General features: G+C 35.6%; 1 pseudogene; it reads left to right on the forward strand.

Annotated features, from left to right (window-relative positions):
* On the forward strand, window positions 1-24,500 carry LOC117708726 (ubiquitin-ribosomal protein eS31 fusion protein pseudogene; annotated as a pseudogene).

Below are 24,500 nucleotides of genomic sequence, written 5' to 3' on the forward strand. Positions count from 1 at the left end.
ATGAGTAAAGCCCTGAGGGCCAGCATAAAGAATGGAAACAGGCAACTTCTGGAGATTGGAGGTAGGGAATCCCCTAGAATGTACCAGAGACCTGGGAGGTGAGAAATTCTCGGGACTCAAAGGGAAGGGACCTTAGGTGAAATGCACAACAGCTGAAAGAGGGAACTTGTAGAGTCCACCTTCAGTAGAAAGTGCAGGGATGGGGTTGCCACCCCACAGAAACTCTGACTCAGAATTCTTGCTCTCTAATAGAACTTCAGGGACAAAAATGGAGAGGATACTGGGGAAAAGAAGATTCAGTAACTGGCCCAAATTGGGACCCATCTCAAGGGGAGGCTCCAAGCCTGACATTATTATTGATGCTTACAGACAGGAGCCTACTATTGCTGCCCTTCAAGAAGCCCAATAAGCAGTTTAAAAAGTCAGAAGCAGACATTTACACCCAACCAACAGACTAAAGTTGGGAAAACCTCTCGTTGAATTAGGGAATGGTTGGAAGAAGCTGAGAAGGAAAGCATCCCCATAGGAAGAGCAGCATTCTCAACTAACCCAGAGCCCTGAGATCTCTCAAGCAACAACAAAACAATATAGGCTGTTGGTCTTATGCTGTCTGTATTCAGATGCTAAATTCTGTACATCAATATCTGTTAGCCTCTGATGAGGAGATCATCAGGTATAACAAGTGATGCTTTGTAACTCTGCTCATTAATTAGTCAATAAAAAGTTAAAGCCGGTGACTGCACAGTAGATAGAAGTTGGTGGGTTTGTAGGTACCTATGTGGAGGTCTCAGAAAGATAATGAGAAGAAGAAAGGACACAGTGAGAAGGAAGAGAGGAGATGAACCATGATCACATCTCCAGAAGAAACAGCAAGTAACAAGAGACATATGGCTGGGATGTTAGTTAAATTAACTCCAAAATACACCCAATCTACATAAACCTAGAGCTTATAAATAAAAATACCTGGATTGTGCGTCTTCTAAATGGGTTAGCTAGAAATTATAATTCCTTTTACCAAACAAAATACTGGAAGCAAAATGTCAAATGGAGGAGAGGAGTAAGTATGGCAAGGTGACTCCAAAAGGACAACTGCAGCACTTAGCCTTCTTTAGTTTCACCCCTTTGGAAAGAATGATACATAATACAGGAAGTCATGGATGTATAAGGTACTGAGAATTGGTGGTAGATAAGTGCCTAGTCTTTACCCAGATATGCATATTATCCACATACAAGTTCAAGAAACATTAGGAAAGAAAGGCAAATTAATTTAAGACCAGAACACAGAATCATCCTGAAAAATATCTTCTTCCAGGCAAGGAACACCCATTGCAATCATGAGCCCACAGCATCTATGATGTCTTTATTCAGTCTGCACAAGAATTAGACCTTCAACCCAAGGACTGGATGGAGAAGGGACTCACTGGATTCTAACTCTCAATGTAGTAGAAGGAGGTAGAAAAGTTTAATGTTAAATAATGAGCTGTATTATTATTGTTGTTGTTGTTGTTGTTTATTTACTTAAACCACTGTTTGTATTGTCTGTTTTCCAAAGCTAACTTCAAATGCCACTTGGAACATAATGACCTGGGGAAATCACTGGGACAATAGGTCCTTGCCCTTAATAACCTGTTTACTCCCAAATATACTTCTGTAAAGTCTTGCTTGGTTGTCCACCTAACCTTTCGATTTTAGAGCACAAAATTTGAATAAAAACTAGACCCAGGCATCAAGTTCTTTCAGAAACTATCATGGCTTTTAGCCACCAGTGACATCTCCTCAACTCCAAACTCATAGATGTTAGCGTGCTTATTCCAGAAAATTTCCTGCAACAATAGAATTAAAACAGAATAATCATTGCTGTCAATTGTATAGCAACCCATTACACTTCCAGACTGCATGGATGCATGTAATCTAGTGCTTACACAAATAACAATGGTTAGAATAAATATGACATAACACAAAATTAAAATTGTGGATCAAGTGAAGAGTAGATATAAGGAAACTAATCAGATTCTATTATACACATATATGAAATTGTCAAAAAAATTATCAGTTATATTAAGTACCACAGGACAGACTTGACCTTTCTAAAAGAAACTAATATTTACCCCTTTCAAACTTTTTAGTAACTATCTGATATCAGCAAAGCCTGTGTTTGTCAAAGGATCATGTTTTTGCCCCCATATGTTTGATAAAATCACCAAGACACGTTCTTACAGTATGCTTATAATCATAGTTATTGTACTGTACTTCAAACCAAAGAAAGGAAAGTATATAGTCTGCAAATTCTTTGATTTGTTGAAAGTGGCAGGACCATGTTAGTACTCAATATGTTGCATTGACATTTGATGACATTGGGTGATTCTGTTTTCTGAAGAAAACTTGACATTACTGAATATGTTGATTGCTTTCATATGAACAGCATTATTTTCAAAACATAGTACTTTTCAAAATATAATGATCACTTCCTTCTTTATTGACAAATTAGTAACAATAAATTACCAACAGCAATTGTTTTTTATCAAGTTCAGAATACATTCTATGAGAACAAACATTGGTGATACACGAAAACCATCATCTGTTTCATATTGTGTTGAGAAAAAAAGAACAGAGAAAAGTACAAAGAATCTGAGTAATGAGAACAAGAAAGCATCAATTGTATAACTGTTGTCAGCACAATTCATAATTTGTAAGAAATTTCTGACTGCATAGAACAAGAGTTTATTGCCAAAGCAAAATGTGCTTTTTAGCCAAATCTGTGTTTAGAGTTATTTAAACAGCAATAAAGTAAACATCTTTAATATTCTTCCATAATCCATCATATACACATCAGTGTCTTTCCAAGCTCTGCTGCACCCTTAGACAGTTTCTATCAATATTCCATAATGTGATGGTTATAGTTGAAAAATGATAGTCTCATTGAGTTATATCACTTTTGCTATGGACCCCCACATGGAATTAATAAAACTAGAGTTCGATGACATGGCTTCAGAAGTAAATAGTATGGTGATGTTTTGCAAACTGCTGAATTTTGGTATAAAGATACATTCTAAGGAACAGTCTCTGAAATTGGCTCAATAAATGAGTAATTAATATGATATCCCCAAACATAAACTAGAAAAGAACAACTCAAGGCAGACAATTTCCTACTGTGTACAACTGATAATGACCTTAACTTACTGACTTATATTTTGAATCAGCAGGTTGTACATAAAGGAAATGAGGCATATAAATATTACGTTGAATAATATGACTGGAATTCAGGTATAGAAAGTTTAACCATAGACATTACATCATAGTTCCCAGATAATGCATTCAGTTTCAAGCTGAGACTTGGAAATATATTCCTTTTGCAATATATTGCCATGGTACAGTTTTAATCTAGAATTTTTTTGAACAAGTATATAGTTACATAACATAATTAGAGTTTAATAAGTACTTTCAGTGTTGAGATCTCTTCAATATAGATGAGCAGAGAATGACACAGTATTCAGCACATTAGCATTTGATAGCAAACCTAAAGCTATAATGAAATGATCATGATAAAACAAAAATTAGGAAGCAAGATAATAAGAACTGTTTCTATATGTAGCAAATTATAAATCTAGCCAGAATATACCCATGCCTTGCTTGAAACACAGAACTCTTCTTCATTTTTCAACTGGACTTGTTACACATGATAGGCAAAGTTCTCCAGGTGCAGCATACCCTTTGGAACTTTCAAGTTGTTTTCCGTCCCCTGAGCAGTTCTGATAAATTTGGTAAAGTCTTTTATTTTTAGTTATTTTGGAGTATACAAGAGATGATTTACAACAGAAGCAGCTGTTATGAATGTTAGTCATTTTAAAGCCTTTTTGTCAAATCAAAACCACAGAGGGCCTCTAGGGAGTAATGATAATTTGCCATTCCCCAGTTAATTAAACCGAGAATTCGGAAATATTTTACACTACATTACTAGATATTTGGCTTTTATTAATAATAGTTGTATTTTTCTGTCGTATTATTCAGCTTTTCTTTATGTATTTTTTTGGAATGCCTTGTGGCTCCAGGGAGACAATTAATGAAATGATTAATGAACAAATTAATTAAAACTGCAATATTTTATTAATAAGAAAATTTGTAACCAACATGAATTTTATAGAAATCATTATTGAAGTGCAATCAATAGTTAGTGATTTCTTCAGCTAACTTGTAAAAGTGGAACCTTCAGCTAACATCTCTTAATCATGTAATAAAATGGTTAACTTACTATTTCTCCTTTTCTTTCTCTATACAAATAAACGATGGAAATTTAATCAACAAGTAAGAAACAAGAATTTTTTTAATTCACTATGAATTTAATGACCATATGTCTAATTTCAAATTAAATATAAACAAAAATATTTTCTCCTTCTCATCAAGTTTGCATATGTTGAATATATTGAGCCATATATTATACTATAAATTCTACATAATGATCAATACTTTGGGTTTTATAGTCTTTGCTTCCTATAAATAAAATATGCTTAAAATGTGATAAATTATAAAAATAAAGCTATTGTTTCCATTTCTTTGGGAATAAACTATAAAAATAAGTGGAAGTGTTCTGTATATAGTCTACTTTTGATATATTTCCCTTCTAGGAACAAATCGGTTTAGGACCACAGTAGCATTCTAGAGAAATGTTCGTAATTTACTCTGATCACTTGAACTTGATGGTATTTGAAAATAAGCATTTGTTATGGTATTCGATCATCTGAAAAAATAAAAACACAACCCCATTAACCTGATATATCTCCATTTGCATACACATGGCATAGAAGGCTAGGAGAATAATTAGGAACTCTTTATCAGTCTTTATCAGATACATGTGTAAAATTTTGTTTCATAAACATTCTTTCCTTCCTCCTCTTTTACCTCTACTTTGTTTCTCTTCCATTCATCTTATCTTTCACTTGTTTCCTTCCTCTTTCTTGTGATTCCTTAACAGGTATATCTACACAATTTTGATAAAACATGAAGAAAATGAGAGTGATTTGGCATTGATAATATCAAACAATTGAAAAACTCCTTAGAAAATCTATCACACAAGCAATGATTCACCTCTTTAACTCTTACTGTGAACCAATTCACTGCGTGGGGAAAAACAGTAGCACCTTTCATGAACAAATATGTAACTATTTACTAGACATGAGAAGAAACAAAAATCTAGGAAAATGACCCTGAATTTGGTAAGCTATTACTTGGTTTGTGGAAAAAAATAGCAGGGCAGAGGTTTGACTGACTGAGGAATTTATAGAAACAGCAGGTGTACTTTGGTACTATTTACTGCGGCAACTATGGAAATATACCTACAAAGTACAGGAATCAAAGTACCCACTTTGTCCCACAAGAGATGACCCCACTTCCACTTTCTGAACCTAACAATTGGATTAACATAAGGTTTATGTGTCGCGAACCTTTTCTCTGTCTCAACGCTTTGGGGCTACGTGCTCTGGTCATGAGAGAGAGTGGGGCTGCAGGGGCAGGAGACTCGAAGAACGGAGACAAGACAGGGTGTGATCAAGTCTCAAGTCTCTACCAAGTCTCAAGTCTCAAGTCTTTTACCAAGTCTTTTTTATTGAAGGGAATTCTGAGGTATTTATACGCTTTTGCCACGTGCCTTGTAGGCGCGTGGATACCACGTGCCTTGCAGGTGTTGATATGACATAAGCCTTACAGGCGTCTATAGCGTAGATAGCACGTGTACTGTGTGCCTTGCAGGCTTGGATACCATGTGCGCCTTACAGGCATATATGGTCTGGATAGCACGTGGACAGCACGTGAACCGCATGCCTTGCAGGCATGGCTACCATGTGCACCTTGCAGCTGGGGGCAGTAAACAGCAACACAAAATATGTGGGATATCAGAGTGTGCTTCAGCTGTTGTAGGCTATTGAAAACCAAATCTCTTATCAGGGTATATGGTTCCAGATGGCTACAAAGATAATCTAGCCGCTTTCTGCTAAAAGTCGGCTCCCAACATTTATGAATTTCCTGTGCTCCAAACCAGTGGTAAGCATTGGTTCCTCAGATTGTCCATCTAATAGTAATTATTTAACATATTTTCAGCCATTTTGCCTAGTAGGGCCACAATAAGCTATATAAAACTATCTTAAAATTGTTTCAGGATATTCCGACCCAACATTTTTCTTAATTTCTTAATTTTCAATGTACATGATGGTTGGAATTTCTGTCTATTCTTTTCATCTCTTTTCTCTTTTGTTTCTCTTGTTGTTACTGTGGGTTTTTTTTCGTTTATTGGGTATTTTCTTTATTTACATTTCAAATGTTATCCCCTTTCCAGGCCTCCTCTCCAGACCCCTCTATCACATCCTCCTCCTCCTGCCTCTCCACCACCCACCAACCCACCCCTGCCTTCTCACACTGGCATTCCCCTATACTGGGGCATCGAACCCCTCAGGTCCAAGGGCCACTCCTCCCACTTATGTCCAACAATGCCATTCTCTGCCACATATGTGGCTAGACCCATGAGTCCCTCAATGTGTACTCTTTGGTTGGTGTCCAGTGCCCTGGAGCTCTGTGGGTGTGGCAAGTTGACACTGTTTCTCCCCCATAGGGCTGCAAATACCCTGAGCTCCTTCAGTGCCTTGTAGCTGTAAATCCTATCAATTTATATTCAGGAAACTGCATTTAGAAAGACATTAAAAAATTAGGTTATATCATTCTGTATATTAGTTATATGAATATACACATATAAGTTGTATGTTTCAATTTACGATTTGTATAATTTGTATAGTTCAAGCTATAATTACTATTATTGTTAATTATTCCTTAGTTTTTGAATATTTTAGCATATATAAAATACTAAGATAATTTAAAAGTTTACTTTATAATATGCTCACTCTATAACTTAGTAAGACTTAAGAGATGATATGAACTCAAGAATCAGAAAGACTTTAGAGATCCAAATAAAAGCAAGTAGTATCCATACACTTATTGAGTTATTATCCAAAAATTAGTCAATTCATCAGAGAACAGGGTCATCTTGACTAACAATTTTACCAAATTACAGACTTGAAAGCTAAAGACTCATGAACACTATAATAGTCCTTATTGAGAAAAGTGGTATATTTAGTATTGATAGAAAAACCATGGCTCTTCAAAAATTGAGACGTTGCCATGTAACAGTATTAAGAATGTTGTGTCAAGTTGTCTGGGGAAATACTAACAAATGTTTATTTATCCAAGATAGGACATTGAAGGTAGACTAAAGGAATAAGTTCCTCTAAACAAGCCTAGTCAACTGTTGAACTTATTAAGGTTGTTTGCTAGATGAAAGAAGGATTACTCATCAAAGTATGGATTATTTAAAAGGAGCTGCATTACTGAAAACCAGAACACAGAATGTGATTTCTTATGAAGGTTGCATCTCTAGAGCTTCCTGCATGACTTCAAGGCAACTCAACCAATGCGAAGAATCTCTGTTCTCTGCTATTTTAACTTTTTACAAGACTGCGTACAGCCTGGTTAATCTTGTAAATATCAGAAGCTTTGTGAGCAATGTGAGTTTTGCTTACTTCTTCATCCTTGTGAGTTTCCCTATATTTCTGATTACAATGTACTTCCTTGTTAATTCAGAGAAAATAGTTGTGGAACACTATATCTCTTCCTTTAGTTGTTACCTTCACAGTACTTACATTCACCCTACTGTGATGCCACTTTTGCCTTGAAAGGAGATGGCAAAGATATCTGATAATTTTTATTATTTTGTTTTGTATATGGCAATATAAATGCAAATTGTGGGTTGGAACCTAATAAGATACTACAATAAATATAAATTAACAAGGTCTAATACAGTATTAAAAGATTGTATTAGACCATTGGACCACTATATCACATTGGATGTAACTTATTCATAGGAAGTTAACTACTCATGACTCTTTCCAGCAACTATCACCACAAGATAAATAATTTTTCTTTACTGATTGTGGCTGGGTATAGTAAGATCTAGGCATGCATGAAGAAAGAATATTAGATGTCATATGGTATCTGTTTAGTAAAATAATTGCAGGGGTTGGAGTCTATGAGACCCTGCCTAGACTTTTATTCTGGCATAGTATACCAGATACAAGTTGCCTTCTGTGTGGCAGAACTTAAAAAAAACACATTTTAAAAAGAAATTGTTTGCCTTCTCAATATTTTGTCACTATTGATTTAGTGGATATATCTTATCTGGATTTTTATCCTAAAAAGACCAGTAAACTGAACCATAGAGAACTGCTAATAACAGGTAACAGTCAAAAAGTGACTTCCCACATTGTGAAAGCCAACAAGAAAACAAGGTTCAGTCACAACCAAAGTTCCCCACATTTTGCAGTGTGCCATATAACCAGAAATAAGGACTTTATTATCTATTTCTAGTATGCAAAGAATAGTGGTAATGGCCATTACCATTGGTATGGCTTTGGTCAATATATATATATATATATATATATATATATATATATATATATATATACAATCAAGGTACAGGAGTGAAATTTATTTTATTGGATATTTTCTTTATTTACATTTCAAATGTTATCCCCTTTTCTGGTTCTTGCCCCTGAAACCCCTATCCCTTCCCCACTCCCCTGCTTCTATGATAGTGTTCCCCCAGCCATCCACCCACTCCTACCTCCCGCCCTCGAATTCTCTTACACTGGAGCATCAAGCATTCACAGAACCAAGGGCCTTTTCTCCCATTGATGCCTGACAAGACCAGAGTGATTTTATATAAAACCATCTGCTGTCTTCTGTGCTGTTTGTTGTTTTACAGCTCTATAACACACTCAAAAATTATTAGGTAATAAAACCTTTTTACAGAGAGTGGACAAAATCTCTGGAACTCTGCCATTATTCACCAAAATTAAATGTGAATTGTGTATTAGAAGCTAATAAGATACTATAAAAAGAGGTAAATTAGTAAGGTCTAATTCATTATTAAAAGATTGTATCAATTTTCTCAATTTTTTTCACCAAAAAATATTGGTGTGGCGGTTGAGTGAATGGCAATGGCAACTATATGTTCATAAACTAAAGTGCTTGCTCCCCATCTGATGGCTATTTGGGAAGGAATAAGAGGTGTGTGGCTTTGTTGGATGAGGTGTGTTACTGTGTGTGGGCTTTTACATTTTTCTAGCACTGCCAACTAATGTTCTATCAACATGCTTTCCTGCATGTGCTGTGCTTCCCATCAGGATGGTCATAAGCTCATCCTCTGAATCATGGAGCTCCCAAATTAAATGTTTTCTATTATAAATTGCCTTGTTTATGATTTTTTTCCTGGCAATATAACCAACACATCAAAGTTGGTACCGAGAATTAGGCTGTTAATGACAAGTATGACTATTCTGTTCTTCAGAAGAATGTGGCCAACTTTGGAACTTTGGACTAGGAAAGAAGTTGACTCTTAAATGTGGCTTAAAGTGGCACCTGAATAGGATTTTGGAAGACAGTAGTATTGTGAGAAATATTGACTCTTGAGTCCTAGCTTTAAAGTTTTCAGAGGAAATATTATCAGTACCTGGGCTAGAGATTAGTTTTGTGATAATTTGTCATATAATGTGGCTACTTTTTGTCCTAAGAATCTGTGTGAGTTTAAAGTGAAGAATTTGGTTCTAATTTTGTTGAAAGGGGAGATTTCAAGGCAACCTAATACAATTTACCCCATTGGTTGGTGAAAAGTGATGATTACATGGGATATACAATTAAAATGCACAGGCAGGGTAAAACAAATATGAATGCATAGTTGAGGATACATAGACCACCAAGAAAATTAAGGCCACAAGAGCCTAGTCTTATGTTTAAATAGATGAGATGAGAGAGAACAGCCTAATGCCAAGTGATATAAATGGAGTGATGGTTTCAAGGAAAAACATCATTCATCTTATTGTGCAATTTGTGAAAAAAAAAAACAAAAGAACATTGTATTCCCCCCTAAAAGAAATAAATGAAAGTTTATTTAAATATAATTCAAGAAGGAGGTAGGTCCCATCCAAAGCAGGCTGCAGAAAGCATCAACCACCTAGTTCTTGCTTTAAAGTCATAATGCATACAGGAATAAAAGGGTTGTAGAATATTCCTTTGCCATGGAGGAGAGTTGCTGAGGCCAGGCCTGTGATAAGGGAGACCCTGCATAGAGGCCCAGAGAGGCCATAGTGTGAAACAGACAAAGTCAAGCCTGGATTATGCTGTTGACCAGAAAATACTTGATATACCAGAGCCTTAGAATATCAACCATGAAGAGTTTCTTACATGGTGTGGATCTAGTCTGAGGATGAAATGTGTTTCACTCAGCATAGGTGGAAAAGGAGCCATCTAAGCTCTTTTACATAGGATAAGGAGATATACGATTGGAGTTTTCCCTGCTGAATATCAATTTGTCTTTGGTTTGGTGTTTGCTCATTGTGCCTTATTTCTCCTTCTTGGAACTATAATGTATATTATGTGGCACTGTATGTGCTTGTTTATATAACTTTCTTTCTTATTTTAAGTGTGTTACAATTAAGAGATTACCTTGCTTACAGGAGAGATGTGCTTTGAACTTTTACAGGAGATACCTTCTATTCATAGGTAATACCTACATGATAAGAGTTGATTAGACTGTGAGAACTCCTAACTGATAAATATAATTGATGTTTTTTTGAATAGAAAAGATTTCACTTGGTGTTTGCTTTGCTCACCATTCTTCACCCCTTGAACAGTAATGAATGTGCTCACCCTAAATCTAAATTGTGAGAAAGCAAATTTCTCTTTATGATACTACTACTGCATCTCTAGTGTTTTTCTACAGCAGCATAATGGTAGAATGGATTGATTAATATAGTACCAAGGGGATAAGGGAAAGTATAGAGGAAATAATGATATTTCCTAGGAAATATAAGTGAATATTTAAATTATTATGAGTAAAATATTGGAGAAATATGGAAAGTTATGACCATTTGGAGATCATATATATATGATCTCCAAATATATATAATATATATAATATATATTATATATATATATAATATAAGGAGGAAGGCATTAGAAACTGGAGGAATTGTGGGACTTACTGTAAACATAGTAATGATTTCTAAAAATTATATCTATGTCCTAGTCTTAGGTAGATTGCTGGACTTAAAATCAATGTACTTGGATATGTGACAGGAGTATTTCTATGACACAAAGCATTCAGTGGTTCCCATGACATCTCCTAATTACATATAATAAAATGTAAGAAAGAAAGCATTTGAAAAGAGAAATTATTGAAGCAAATGAACAATGAAATGCTTTGGAAAATGTGTAGTCTATTCAGGGAACAATAAGTAATTATGCTCAGAAGAAAAAATCAAACAGATTAGATAAACAGAGACCAGGTGAAGAAGAGGCATATTCTGATTATTGAGGCTATGGAATAGTGACCTTGTGCATTTCTTGGAGATCTGTCTCACTCAGTTCCTTAGTGTTAAGTGTTTAAGAGCTGAACATACATATTTGCATGAGATTAAACAGAAAATCTCAGCACTGGCTTCAAAAACATGCCTCACATCTTCATTTTCGAAATCTGATTAAGGACTACTACTGATCTTGCTGTGGTTCAAAATACTGCTCTGAAAGGCAAAGGCATTGAGCCTTGGAAGATTCAGTGCTCATTTTCTGAGTGATATGCATAGTTCACTAGATTTGAGATAATGGGTTTCTTCTTTGAAATTTCAAAGGATGCCAAGGAGAGAATTGGGGCCCACGTAGAGAACTGCCACAAAGTTAAGCACCATACTGCTATTGTTAGACAATATTCAGTGTAGCTATGTAGAGATGTCCCAAAACTCCAGCAGTATAGTTATTAGTATATCAAAAACAGAAGAGAAATATAGAGGCATGTGAAGTCAATAACTGAAAGTTTAAGTATGATCTATATTTATCAAACAAAGAATAATAATGTAATGTCAGGGGCCTGGAGGGACAAACCTCTGCTAGAAGATGAGACATGGATTCAAAGATTTTCCTCACCTTCTGGTCTAAGGTGGTGCCCTGAGAAGATATTGGGTGCTTGCTCCACACTCAGCCTCACAACATGCAGAGAAAGCTCAACTTCCAGGTGATCTAACATGCCCATGGCCACAGGATCTCAGGAGCTTTGACACATCAGAATTTCAGGATCCTAGAGATAGCTTGACTCCCAGGAGCTCTGACATACCCAGGATCCCAGAATCACAGGAACACAGAGACAGTGTGACTCTGAGGAGTTCTGACACAAACAGGATCAAATGAGGGATGACTCCATTCAGAAACAGTGAGGTCAGGTAGCATTACAGATAACCAGATAGCAAGAGGCATGCACAAGAACATAAACAACAGAAAACAAGATTACTTGGCATCATCAGAACCCAGTTCTCCCACCATAGCAAGTCCTGGATACCCCATGACACTCAAAAAGCAAAATTCAGATTTACAATCACTTTCCATGATGATGATAGAGAACTTTAAGAAGGACATAAATAACTCCCTTAAAGAAATACAGGAGAACACCGGTAAACAGGTAGATGCCCTTAAAGAGGAAACACAAAAATTGCTTAAAGAATTACAAGTAAACACAACCAAACAGGTGAAAGAATTGAATAAAATGATCCAGTATTTAAAAATGGAAATAGAAACAATAAAGAAATCACAAAGGGGGACAACCCTGGAGATAGAAAACCTAGGAAAGAGATCAGGAGTCAAAGATGCAAGCATCACCAAGAGAATATAAGAGATAGAAAAGAGAAACTCAAGCTAAAATATACCATAAAAAACATTGACACAGCAGTCAAAGAAAATGCAAAATGCAAAAAGATCCTAACCCAAAACATCCAGGAAATACAGGACACAATGAGAAGTCCAAACTGAAGGATAATAGGTATAGAAGACAGTGAAGATTCTAACTTAAAGGGCCAATAAATATATTCAACAAAATTATAGAAGAAAACTTCCCTAACCTAAAGAAAGAGATGCCCATGAACATATAAGAAGCCTACAGAACTTCAAATAGAAAGGACCGGAAAAGAAATTCCTCTCATCAAATAATAATCAAACACCAAATGCATGAAACAAAAGAATATTAAAAGCAATAAGGGAAAAAAGGTAAAGTAACATATAAAGGCAGACCTATCAGAATTACACCAGTTTTCTCATCAGAGGCTCTAAAAGCCAGAAGATCTTGGGCAGATGTCATATAGACCCTAAGAGAATACAAATGCCAGCTCAGGCTACTATACCCAGCAAAACTCTCAATTAACATAGATGGAGAAACCAAAACATTTCATGACAAAAACAAATTCCCACAATGTCTTTCTACAAATGCAGCACTACCAAAAATAAGTGATGGAAAACTCCAAAACAATGAGGGAAAATACACCCTATAAAAATTAATAAAGTTATCTTCCATAAAGCCAAAAGAAGACAGTCACACAAACATAATACTACCTTTAGCAACAAAAAAGGGAAGCAACAATCACATTTTTTTTTTTTACATTTTTTTTTTTTAGTATTTGTTAACATCAATGGATTAAATTCCCCCAATAAAAAGATATAGACTAACAGACTGGATACATAAACAGGACAAAGTATTTTGTAGCATATGGGAAACTCACCTTGGTGACAAAGACAGACACTACCTCAGAGTAAAAGGATGGAAAACATTTTTCCAAGGAAATGGTCACAACAATCAGGAGTAGCGTTTCTAACATTTAATAAAATAGACTTTGAACCAAAAGTTATCAAAAAAGATAAGGAAGGACACTTCATATACACCAAAGGAAAAATCTACCAAGTTGAACTCTCAATTCTGAACATCTATGCTCCAAATGCAAAGTAATCCACCTTCATATAGAAACATTATTAAGCTCAAAGCCTACATTCTACTTCAAACAATAATAGGGGGAAACTTCAACACCCCACTCTCAGTAATGGACAGATCATGGAAACTGAATCTAAAAAAAGACACAGTGAAACTAACAGAAGATTTGAACCAAATGGATTTAACAAATATCTATAGAACATTTCATCCTAAAACAAAAGAATATACGTTCTTCTCAGCACCTCATGGTACCTTCTCCAAAATTGACCATATAATTGGTCACAAAACAAGCCTCAAGAGATACAAAAAGATTGAAATAACCCCATGCATCCTATCAGATCACCAAGTCTTCAATAACAACAACAACAACAAAATGAAAAGCCCACATACACATGAAAGCTGAACAACACTCAACTCAATGTTAACTTGATCAGGAAAGAAATAAAGAAAAAAATTAAAGGCTTTTAGAATTTAATGGAAATGAAGACATATCATACCAAAACTTGCGGGAAACAATGAAAGCAGTGCTAAGAGCAAAACTCACAAATCTAAGTACCTCCAAGATGAAACTGAAGAGAGCATACTCTAGCAGCTTGACAGCACACCTGAAAACTCTAGAACAAAAAGAAATAAATGTACCCAGAAGGAGTAGAGGAAATAATCAAACTCAGGGCTGAAATAAACAAAAAGAACTTTACAAAGAATCAACAAAACCAGAAGCTGGTTCTTTGAGAAAATCAACAAGATAGATAAACCCTTAGCCAGACTAAGTAGATGGGACAGAGACAGTATCAAAATTAACAAAAGCAGAAATGAAAAGGGAGATATAACAATAGAAACCAAGGAAATTAAAAAAAATCATCAGATCCTACTACAAAAACTTATACTCAGCAAAACTGGAAACTTGATGAAATGGACAGTTTTCTAGACATATACCAGGTACCAAAGTTAAATAAAAAGCAGATAAACTATTTAAACAGTCCCATAACCCCTAAAGAAATAACAGCTGTCATTAAAAGTCTCCCCACAAAAAAAAAGCAAAGCCCAGGACCAGAAGGTTTTAGTGTAGAATTCTATCAGACCTTCAATGAAAACCTAATGCCAACACTCTTCAAACTATTCCACAAAGTAGAAACAATAGGAACTCTGCTCAATTCATTCTATGAAGGCATAATTACACATATAACTAAACCACATAAAGACCCCCCAAAAAAGAGAACTTCAGAATGGTTTCACATATGGTTATTGATGCAAAAATGCTCAATAAAATTCTTGCAAATTTAGTTCAAGAATAGATGAAAACAATCATCCATCATGATCAAGTAGGTTTCATCCTAGGGATGCAGGGATGGTTCAATAAACATTAATCCATTAATATAATCCACTATATAAACCAACTCAAGGGAAAAAACATATGATCAGCTCACTAGATGCTGAGAAACCATGTGACAAAATTCATCACCCATTCACAGTAAAAGTCTAGAAAGATCAGGAATTCAAGGTCCATACCTAAACATAGTAAAAGCAACATACAAGCCAGTAGCCAACATCAAACTAAATGGAGAGAACCTTGAAGCAATCTGACTAAAATCAAGGATTAGACAAAGCTGACCATTCTCTCCCTACCTATTCAATACAGGACTCTAAGTCTTAGACAGAGTAATTAGACAACAAAAGGAAGTCAAGTGGATACAAATTGGAATAGATAAGTCAAAATATCACTATTTACAGATGATATGATAGCATACTTAAGTGACACCAGAAATTCCATGAGAGAACTCCTAAACCTTATAAACAACTTCAGCAAAGTGGCTAGATATAAAATTAACTCAAACAAATCAGTAGTCTTCCTCTACTCAGATAGTGAACAAGCTGAGATAGCACTTAGCAAAATTACACCCTTCAAATTAGTCACAAATGGTATAAAATATTTTGATGTAACTCTAACCAAGCAAGTAAAAGATCTATATGACATAAACTTCAAGTCTCAGATGAAAAAAAAATATATAAGATCTCAGAAGATGGATAGATCTCCCATGCTCATGGATTGGCAGGATTAATATAGTAAAAATGGCCATCTTGCTGAAAGCAATCTACAGATTCAATGCAATCCCCATCAAAATTCTAACTCAGTTCTTCATAGACTTAGAAAAAGCAATTTGCAAATTAATTTGGAATAACAAAAAACCCAGGATAGCATAAACTATTCTCAACAATAAAAGAACTTCTGGAGGAACCAACATTCCTGACCTCAAGCTGTATTATAGACCAATAGTAATAAAAACTACTCGGTATTAATGCAGAGCCAGGCAGGAAGATCAATGTAATAGAATTGGAGACCCTGAAATGAACCACACACAACCCACACTTGACCCTTTCCAAAGGAGCTACACCATCCAGTAGAATAAAGACAGCATTTTCAAAAAATGGTGCTGGTTCAACTGGAGTTCAGCATACATAAGAATGTAAATCAATCCATTCTCATCCCCTTGTACAAAGCTCAAATCCAAGTGGATCAAGGGCTTCCACATAAAACTAGATACACTGAAACTAATAGAAAAAAAAGTGGGGATGAAGCTCAAACACATGGGTAATGTTTCCTGAACAGAACACCAATGGCTAATGCTCTAAGATCAATAGACAAATCTGACCTTATAAAATTTCAAAGCTTCTGTAGGCAAAGGACAGTCAATAGGACAAAACCAACAGGTTGGGAAAAGATATTTACCAAGCTTTCACCCGATAGAGGACTAATATTCAATATATACAAAGAATTCTAGAAGTTAGACTCTAGATGTTCAAATAACCATATGTAAAAATTGGGTACAGAGTTAAACAAAGAATTCTCAATTGAGAATATCGAATGGCAGAGAAGCACCTAAAGAAATGTACAACATCCTTTGTTATCAGGGAAATACAAATCAAAGCAACCCTGAGATTGCACCTCACACTAGTCAGAATGACTAAGATTAAAAACTCAGGTGACAGTAGATGTTGGTGAGACAGAGGAAAACTCCATTTTTAGTGGGATTGTAAGCTGAGATAACATCTCTGGAAGTCAGTCTGGGAGATTCTCAGAAAATTGGACATAGTATTACCTGTGGACCCAGCTATACCACTTCTGGGCATATAGCCAAAAGATGATCCAACATATAACTAAGACATATGGTCTACTATGTTGATACCAGCCTTATTTGTAATTGCCAGAAGCTGGAAAAAACTCAGATGTTTTTCAACAAAAGAATGGATACAGAAAATGTGGTGCATTTGAACAATGGAGTACTACTCAGATATTAAAAACAATGAATTCATGAAATTCTTAGGCAAATGGATGGAATTAGAAAATATCATCCTGAATGAGGTAACCCAGTCACAAAAGAATACATATGGTATGTACTCACTGATAAGTTGATATTGGCCTAAAAGCTCTGAATATTCTAGATACAATTTATAGACCACATGAAACTCAAGAAGAAAGACCAAAGTGTGGATGCTTCATTTCTTATTAGCAAACGGAATAAAATTTGGGAGCAAATAGAGACAAAGTGTGGAGCAGAAACAAAAGAAAATGTCATCCAGAGACTGAATGGTGCTCATTCACCCACCTGGGGATCCATCTCACATACAGTCACCAAAGCAGACACTATTGTGAATGCCAAGAAGTACATGCAGACATGGGCCTGGCGTAGCTGTCTTCTGAGTGGCTCTGCCAGAGCGTGACTAATCCAGAGGAGGATGATTACAGCCAACAATTGCACTGAGCATGGCCTGCCCAATGAAAGAGTTAGAAAAGGACTGAAGGAGCTGTAGGGGTTTGCAATTCCATAGAAAGAATAACAATATCAACCAACTGGACACACCAGAGCTCCTAGGGACTAAACCACCAACCAAATAGTAAGCATGGAGGGACTCATGGCTTCAGGGGCATATGTAGCAGAGGCTGGCCTTGTAGGGCATCCATGGGAGGAGAGTCCCATGGTCCTGTGAAGGCTCAATGCCTCTGTGTAGGGCATTACAAGGGCAGGGAGTCAGGAGTAGGTGGGTGGGTGGGTTAAGGAAAACCCTCATAGAAGCAGGGTGAGGGGGTATGGGATAGGGTGTTTCTGTGGGGGGAACCAGGAAAGGGGATAACATTTGAATTGTAAATAAAGAAAACATCCATTAAAAATAAAGATTATCCTCAAAACTGAGGATGTAATGTTATTTATGTTGTGGGTTCTAGTGAAATTCTAATATCCAGGACACACCAAGTTTTTTCAACCAGAAATATGTTAATGATTTGAACAACAAACTGAGCAACTAGAACTTAGCACAGACTTATGTGCTGGTACTGCAACATAAAACTTTGAATGAGCAGGTTTTAAGACTGAAAACTATAAACAACATGTGTAAGATAACATCATAAAAATATAATTGAAACCTACAAACAGGTGGGCTATCTAAGATTATACAAGAGAGAACAATAGCAGGATATCTTCTTAATCATAGGTTTGAGAGTCATTTTTCTGTCGTATTATGGAAGGAATTAAGGAGAGAAAGAGAGAGAAAGAGAGAGAGAGTAGAGGAAGAAAGGAAGGAAGAAAGGAGGGAGGGAGGGAGGAAGGGAGGGAAAGAGGGAGGGAGGGAAAGAGGGAGGGAGGGAGGGAGGAAGGGAGGGAGGGAGGAAGGGAGGGAGGAAGTGAGGGAGGGAGGGAGGGAGGGATGAAAATATACATCTGTACTCTTGGCTTGACCTTAAATGGAATTCAAACACCAGCAAATGAATGGCTGGCTTAATATGACTGTATTCATGCCAAGCTTCATCCTTTCAATTTTTTAAAGTAGGTTTTGGACTTACTTTTAGAAACTGTTACTCCTTTTTTTTTCTTTTACCTAAGTATCTCTTTTCTAACATAAACATTTACCCATCCTTGGCTTACCACTGTAGTTTGGGAATATCTAACTTATTTCACAGGCTCACAACTAGACAACAATCTCCTAAAACTATAATGTATATTCACCACCACCACCACAAAAAGTAAGACTTTTAATTAAACTTTGAAGATAATACTGAAATTAGTTACAGCTCTTAGACTATTAGATGAAATTAGGATAGGTATTTGAGGACATGAATGGGGTGCTATGAACCACAAAAATCAGATACTGTTCCAGAAAATTGCTCTTCCACACCCAGGCTTGGTTCATAATTTTCCCATGAATTTTGAAACTGAATAAGTTCTCCTTCTAAAAACTCATTCCTTTCTTTGACCTAATTTGTTTTAAACAACTGAGCACTTCCCGTAAGCAATGTTACCAACACTTGAAGGCTAACATTATGATGCTGGTAACACTAGAAGTCTTGTTTCAAGCATCCAAAAACTATAGAGGATATAGGTTGAATAAATAAACAGATTTCATGATAATAAAAGCAGATTAACTGAGATATAAATAAGTCTCTGATTATAAATTGTAATAAATATCTATTCCCCTAAACCAAGGCTATTTAAATATTTTCTACTAGTGGTAAATTTGCAATGAAACATGGGGAAAGGGAATGAGTGCTCACTCACAGCTGGTGAAATTCCAAACTGGCAGAGCTGCTCTGGAGATCAATGTTCAGAATTCTCAATAAGCTAAAAATAAACATAGTATATAGTCAAATTATACCACACCTTGGCAAATGCCAAAATAGTCTTACATATTATTCCACAAATACTTCTTCATACATGGTTCTATTCGTGAAGAGAAGAGAATAGAACCTATACTTTCAACCAATAAATGAATAATAAAAATATGGTACATATATTTTATGGAATACTATTTATGTGTAAAGAAAAATTAAAACATAAAATTTGCCAGCAAATGGATAGAATTGTCAAAGATCATTACATGTTTAATCTCATCTGAGGCTCTTAGTTTCAAACATTCAGATGTGAGTAATATGGAATCATACTACTAACTCTCTACCTAAATATACCCATAATATACAAAAGTAATGTGTGTATATGTGTATACCTACTTATATGTATAGATATATTGTTTAAGTCCAAAAGAATATATCTACAACACACTTGTGCGCCTAAAGTACAGGTATCATTGAAAAAGAGGGTTAAGATTATAAAAGCTACAGAAATTAATGTTTGTTGAAAGACCTTGTCTCCTAGGAATGTCAGAAGCTATACCCACAAAAATCTCACCATTTTGATTGCTTAAACCTAACTGCACAAATATAAGAATAATATTAACACAGACTTTGGAAAGCTTAGGAAGCATTAGCACTGCTATAGATGTATATGTAACTAAGAAATACTAAGAAAGAGGGTGTGTGTAAAATAGTTCACCAGGGAAGAACACATCAGTTGACCATCCAATATCAAATTGTCAACCTTGAAAATATATATTCAAATAATTTAACATTAACTGAGCCAGTGGTATCTATGTTTTAGGAATTTATGTTTTTGTGTTTACACATCCTTACATTCATTTTCCTTACAGTCTGTTGACTCTTCCCAACACCAATCATCTCTTTCTCTCCATGTCTCCCAAGTTTTTCTTCCTAAAGCTCTAGCTTTGAAAACTACCATATGTACTCTGGACACCAAGGCACATAAAATAGTCAATTTATTTATTGTTTTTGAATCTGTGAAGCATACAATATAGTACTGCCAGTACCTTCCTGTTTCACAAGGTTCTGTTGTATCTTTATTCTAACTCTCCAGTGTTACTACAGTGGATAACTGATCCAAATGTTCTAGCCTAAAAGTTGGGTGAATTGGAATACATACATACATACATACATACATACATACATACATACATACATATGCATACGTACATCCACACATACATATAAGATATGACACGTGTGTCACATATGTATATAGATAAAGATAAAAGAGAGAAAGGTGAAAATATGATATATATCAACAAGTGATATTCTGGTAACAAATGGACTTGGTGTTAGAAATGTGGTTCTGTCATTAATATAGATAAAATTTGTAGCCTTTTTTTGGATACATGCCTGTCTCCCCTCTGTCTAAAACATAATGTTTGTTAAATAACAGATAATTGATCTCCACTGTGGATCACTAGAAAGAAAAATGATGTAATAGACATATCATAAATAACCATCAACATGGTTAAATGCCCATTTATTGATTTGAATATAAAAACTTTTCCCCAATAATTCAAAAATAGAAATGATTCTAAGAATTCTATTAATATTAGTATTTACTAGTACATAGATTCATCTAAAATAATTTTTGTTGCAATGTTGTATGCAATTACAGGCAACATGTTTATTATCTATTTTTATAAAAGAAAGCTGTTACTGATCGTAGAATGGAACCCAGAATAAAATACATTTCAAAAGACTTTTATTAGCACCATAGCATCATGCCCTACCTACCTGGCTAGTATAGGATACTACCTAGATACTAGCACCTACCTAATTCTGTATCATGGGACCCACCCTGCATGCCAAGCGTCGGTGACAGAAAGGCACTAGCAAAGAAAAGTTATAATTAAAGAAGGGCTTGGACTCTGGTATAAAAGCGGCTTGGCTTGCTAGCAGCTTCAAAGTTGGGCAAAGTAGAACTTAAGGCTTTTTAAGACTTGTAAGGCCACAGCATGTATTACTGGTGGAGAACTGCAGGGCTTATCCTTATTCCTGGAAGATGATATCTGATGTAACAATTACAACTATTTGACCTTCTTTAAAAGGCTTTGTCTTCTACATACTGTCTGATACAATATGCTGACTTATGAAGTACCCATCAATAACAAGACCAGATGTTTGCTAATCAGCCCACTGGTGAAAATGCTAATTTCTTCAGAAACACCTCACAAACATTCCTAGACCTCCTGTGTCAACATCTATCTAGGCATCTTAAATTATCTAGCTCAGTATTTTAACCCAAGTTTAGTTTAGTTATATAAGAATAACAGTAAAAAATAAACAAAGTTTCCAAATATACCCAACTAATTACTTAGCTAAGACAGTGCCAGCCTTTTTATTATACATTAGATATCTTCTACAAACAAACAAACCAAAAAAAAAAAAAACCTACTGGAAACACAATCTTCATTTCATTGTTAATTGTTTAAGATAACATTGAATATTGTTAGAATATTTTCTGAAGACAATATTGAAATTTGTTTTCAGTAGCCATATGTCCAGATTAAAAGAAAGCCTTTCATGGTAATATATTGTTCCAAAAGCATTAGCTACATATGATTCTGGAAAATTTACTTCTGCCTCTTTGGTTTCCTTACCTACTGCTTTTTAAATATCTGCTGAAATTTTACATTATCATTTAACTTTGTATTGTTCATTAATATGTGCCTCCACTATTTTCTTTTCTCTTTTAAATTTGAGGGTTTTTTTTTTTTTTTCAATCACCCTACAGTACTGCTGGCTGCATTGATTTAAGATGGAATGTTCTTATGTGGGGGTGTGATGACATACGTCTCATTCCTATTTGGCACAAAAAGGTGAAAATTTGACCTCTAATTCATAATTTAAAATTTAAGTTATGAATGAGACCCATTTGTTATTCTTACCTTTCATAATTAATTATGTATTCAATGGTTTTATATTTATGTCTCTCTATGTTCATTTTATTGTAGTGTTGGATTTGTCCTCACATATTTCAACAAATTTTCCCTTTGTCTGATGCTTCCTTTATGTACCAGATGGGTAAAAAGTGATGTCTACAAGCATTGGCACCTCAGAGACAGAAACATTGTCAGTGTAAGAGTGACTAGCACAGAGGTATCATTACCTTCTTTCAACTCTTGACCTAAAAATACCCAAATAAAATTTGGAAAATCTGACTTTTTTCATAGTACCAATTTACAACTATTAATGTTTCAAAAACTTTAAGCCAATTTGTAGGGAAAATATTGGTTTCTTTAAAAAAGACAAAGAAATATTATAAGAATGTGTTTTCATTTCAATCCCACTTGAGGGAGTACAGGACTGGATGGCAGCAGCTGACTAGGATTTGCCTTGTGCTTTAGCAGAAACATAGTTCTGCCTGCTGCAGATAGTTTCTACAATTCTGGCAACTTTTCAGGTGGTACATAAATGTTAAAACTCCAATAGGAAGGTTGTTGGTGGGGTATTTTTATTGATTGTTGTGTTTGCTTTTGGTAGTGACTCGTTAAGTAGTCAAACACAAAGAAAAACAAGAAGATATTAGATATCCTGATGACAGTGATCACATTTGCCTCAAGAAACTCAATCCCCCTCATCAGCACAAAGTACTCGAACTATAATGCCATGTCATCCCCTTTCTGAGACTTTATTCAGTGTTACTTTTCCTTTCCTCTCTATCCTTTTGTTGTTGTTGTTTTGCTTTGTTTTGTTTCCCTCTCCTTTCTAGCATTAGAGGTTGAAAGGTTGAAAGAAAAAGGGGTGGGGAGGAATGGAAGAAAGAAGAACTCACATGTAGCTAAATTCAACTATGCAATTCATAAAAAAGGGAAAACTCACTACTAGTTCTGTTATACAGCTTATATAATTTGTCCTAATTACAAAACACTATTGTTGAAATGCAGAAATTACAAAGTGTTGTAGATTTGATTTAATGCTTGTATTATTTTAATTGGGTTCCCCAAAAATAATACAAAATTCCCACATGTAAGACACTAGGGGTCCCTTCCCACAGTTGGTTCTAATTGGTAAATAAAGTTGTCAGAGGCTAATGGTTGGGCAGAGAGATAGAGGCAAGATTTTAGATTTCCTTGGCAAGAGAACAGAGGGAAGAAGAAGGCTCAGAACCTCTATGATAAGGAATCAGAAAGAACAGGCCTGAGAAGTACAAGTGAGACAGTCAACATGTAAGAGATCTGTGGTCTAAAGGAGTTACAGTCCAGCATCTGAGGTGACCAACGTGGAACATAGGTTTTAGTAAGTAATAATTCAGGAGTATCAGAAGGGAGAGTATGTTAGCCTCGAGGAGGTTTGGAAGTGCCAAGCTATTAAGCTGTTTAAGGCATATTAAATACAAGACTGAGTGTGCATGTCTTTCATTCAAGAATGCAGAACATTGGAGCATTTAGCAAGAAACTTTTAGCCACACCCACCACTACCCAAGATATTAGAGCAGATTAATCAACAACTGCTACAACAAAGAAGTAATAAGAATTTACTAATATGCTTTCCGATCCGCCATTGTTGGTGGAGCCGCTGCCACAGTGCAGATTTTTATGAAGACCCTTACGGGGAAGACCATCACGCTCGAGGTTGAACCCTTGGACACCATAGAAATGTAAAGGCCAAGATCCAGGCTAAGGAAGGAATTCCTCCTGATCAGCAGAGGTTGATCTTTGCTGGCAAGCAGCTGGAAGATGGCCGTACTTTGTCTGATTACAACATTCAAAAGGAGTCTACCCTTCATCTTGTGTTCAGACTTTGTGGTGGTGCTAAGAAAAGGAAGAAGTCTTACACCACTCCCAAGAAGTATAAGCATAAGTGGAAGAAGGTTAAGTTGGCTGTGCTGAAATATTATAAGGTGGATGAAAATGTCAAAATCAGCCGACTTCATCGAGAATGTCCTTCTGATGAGTGTGGTGCTGGAGTTTTCATGGGTAGCCACTTTGACAGGCATTACTGTGGTAAGTGTTTTCTGACTTACTCCTTCAACAAACCAGAAGACAAGTAGTTGTGTATGGGCTA

Source organism: Arvicanthis niloticus, chromosome 5, assembly GCF_011762505.2.
Source record: "Arvicanthis niloticus isolate mArvNil1 chromosome 5, mArvNil1.pat.X, whole genome shotgun sequence".
Taxonomy (NCBI): domain Eukaryota; kingdom Metazoa; phylum Chordata; class Mammalia; order Rodentia; family Muridae; genus Arvicanthis; species Arvicanthis niloticus.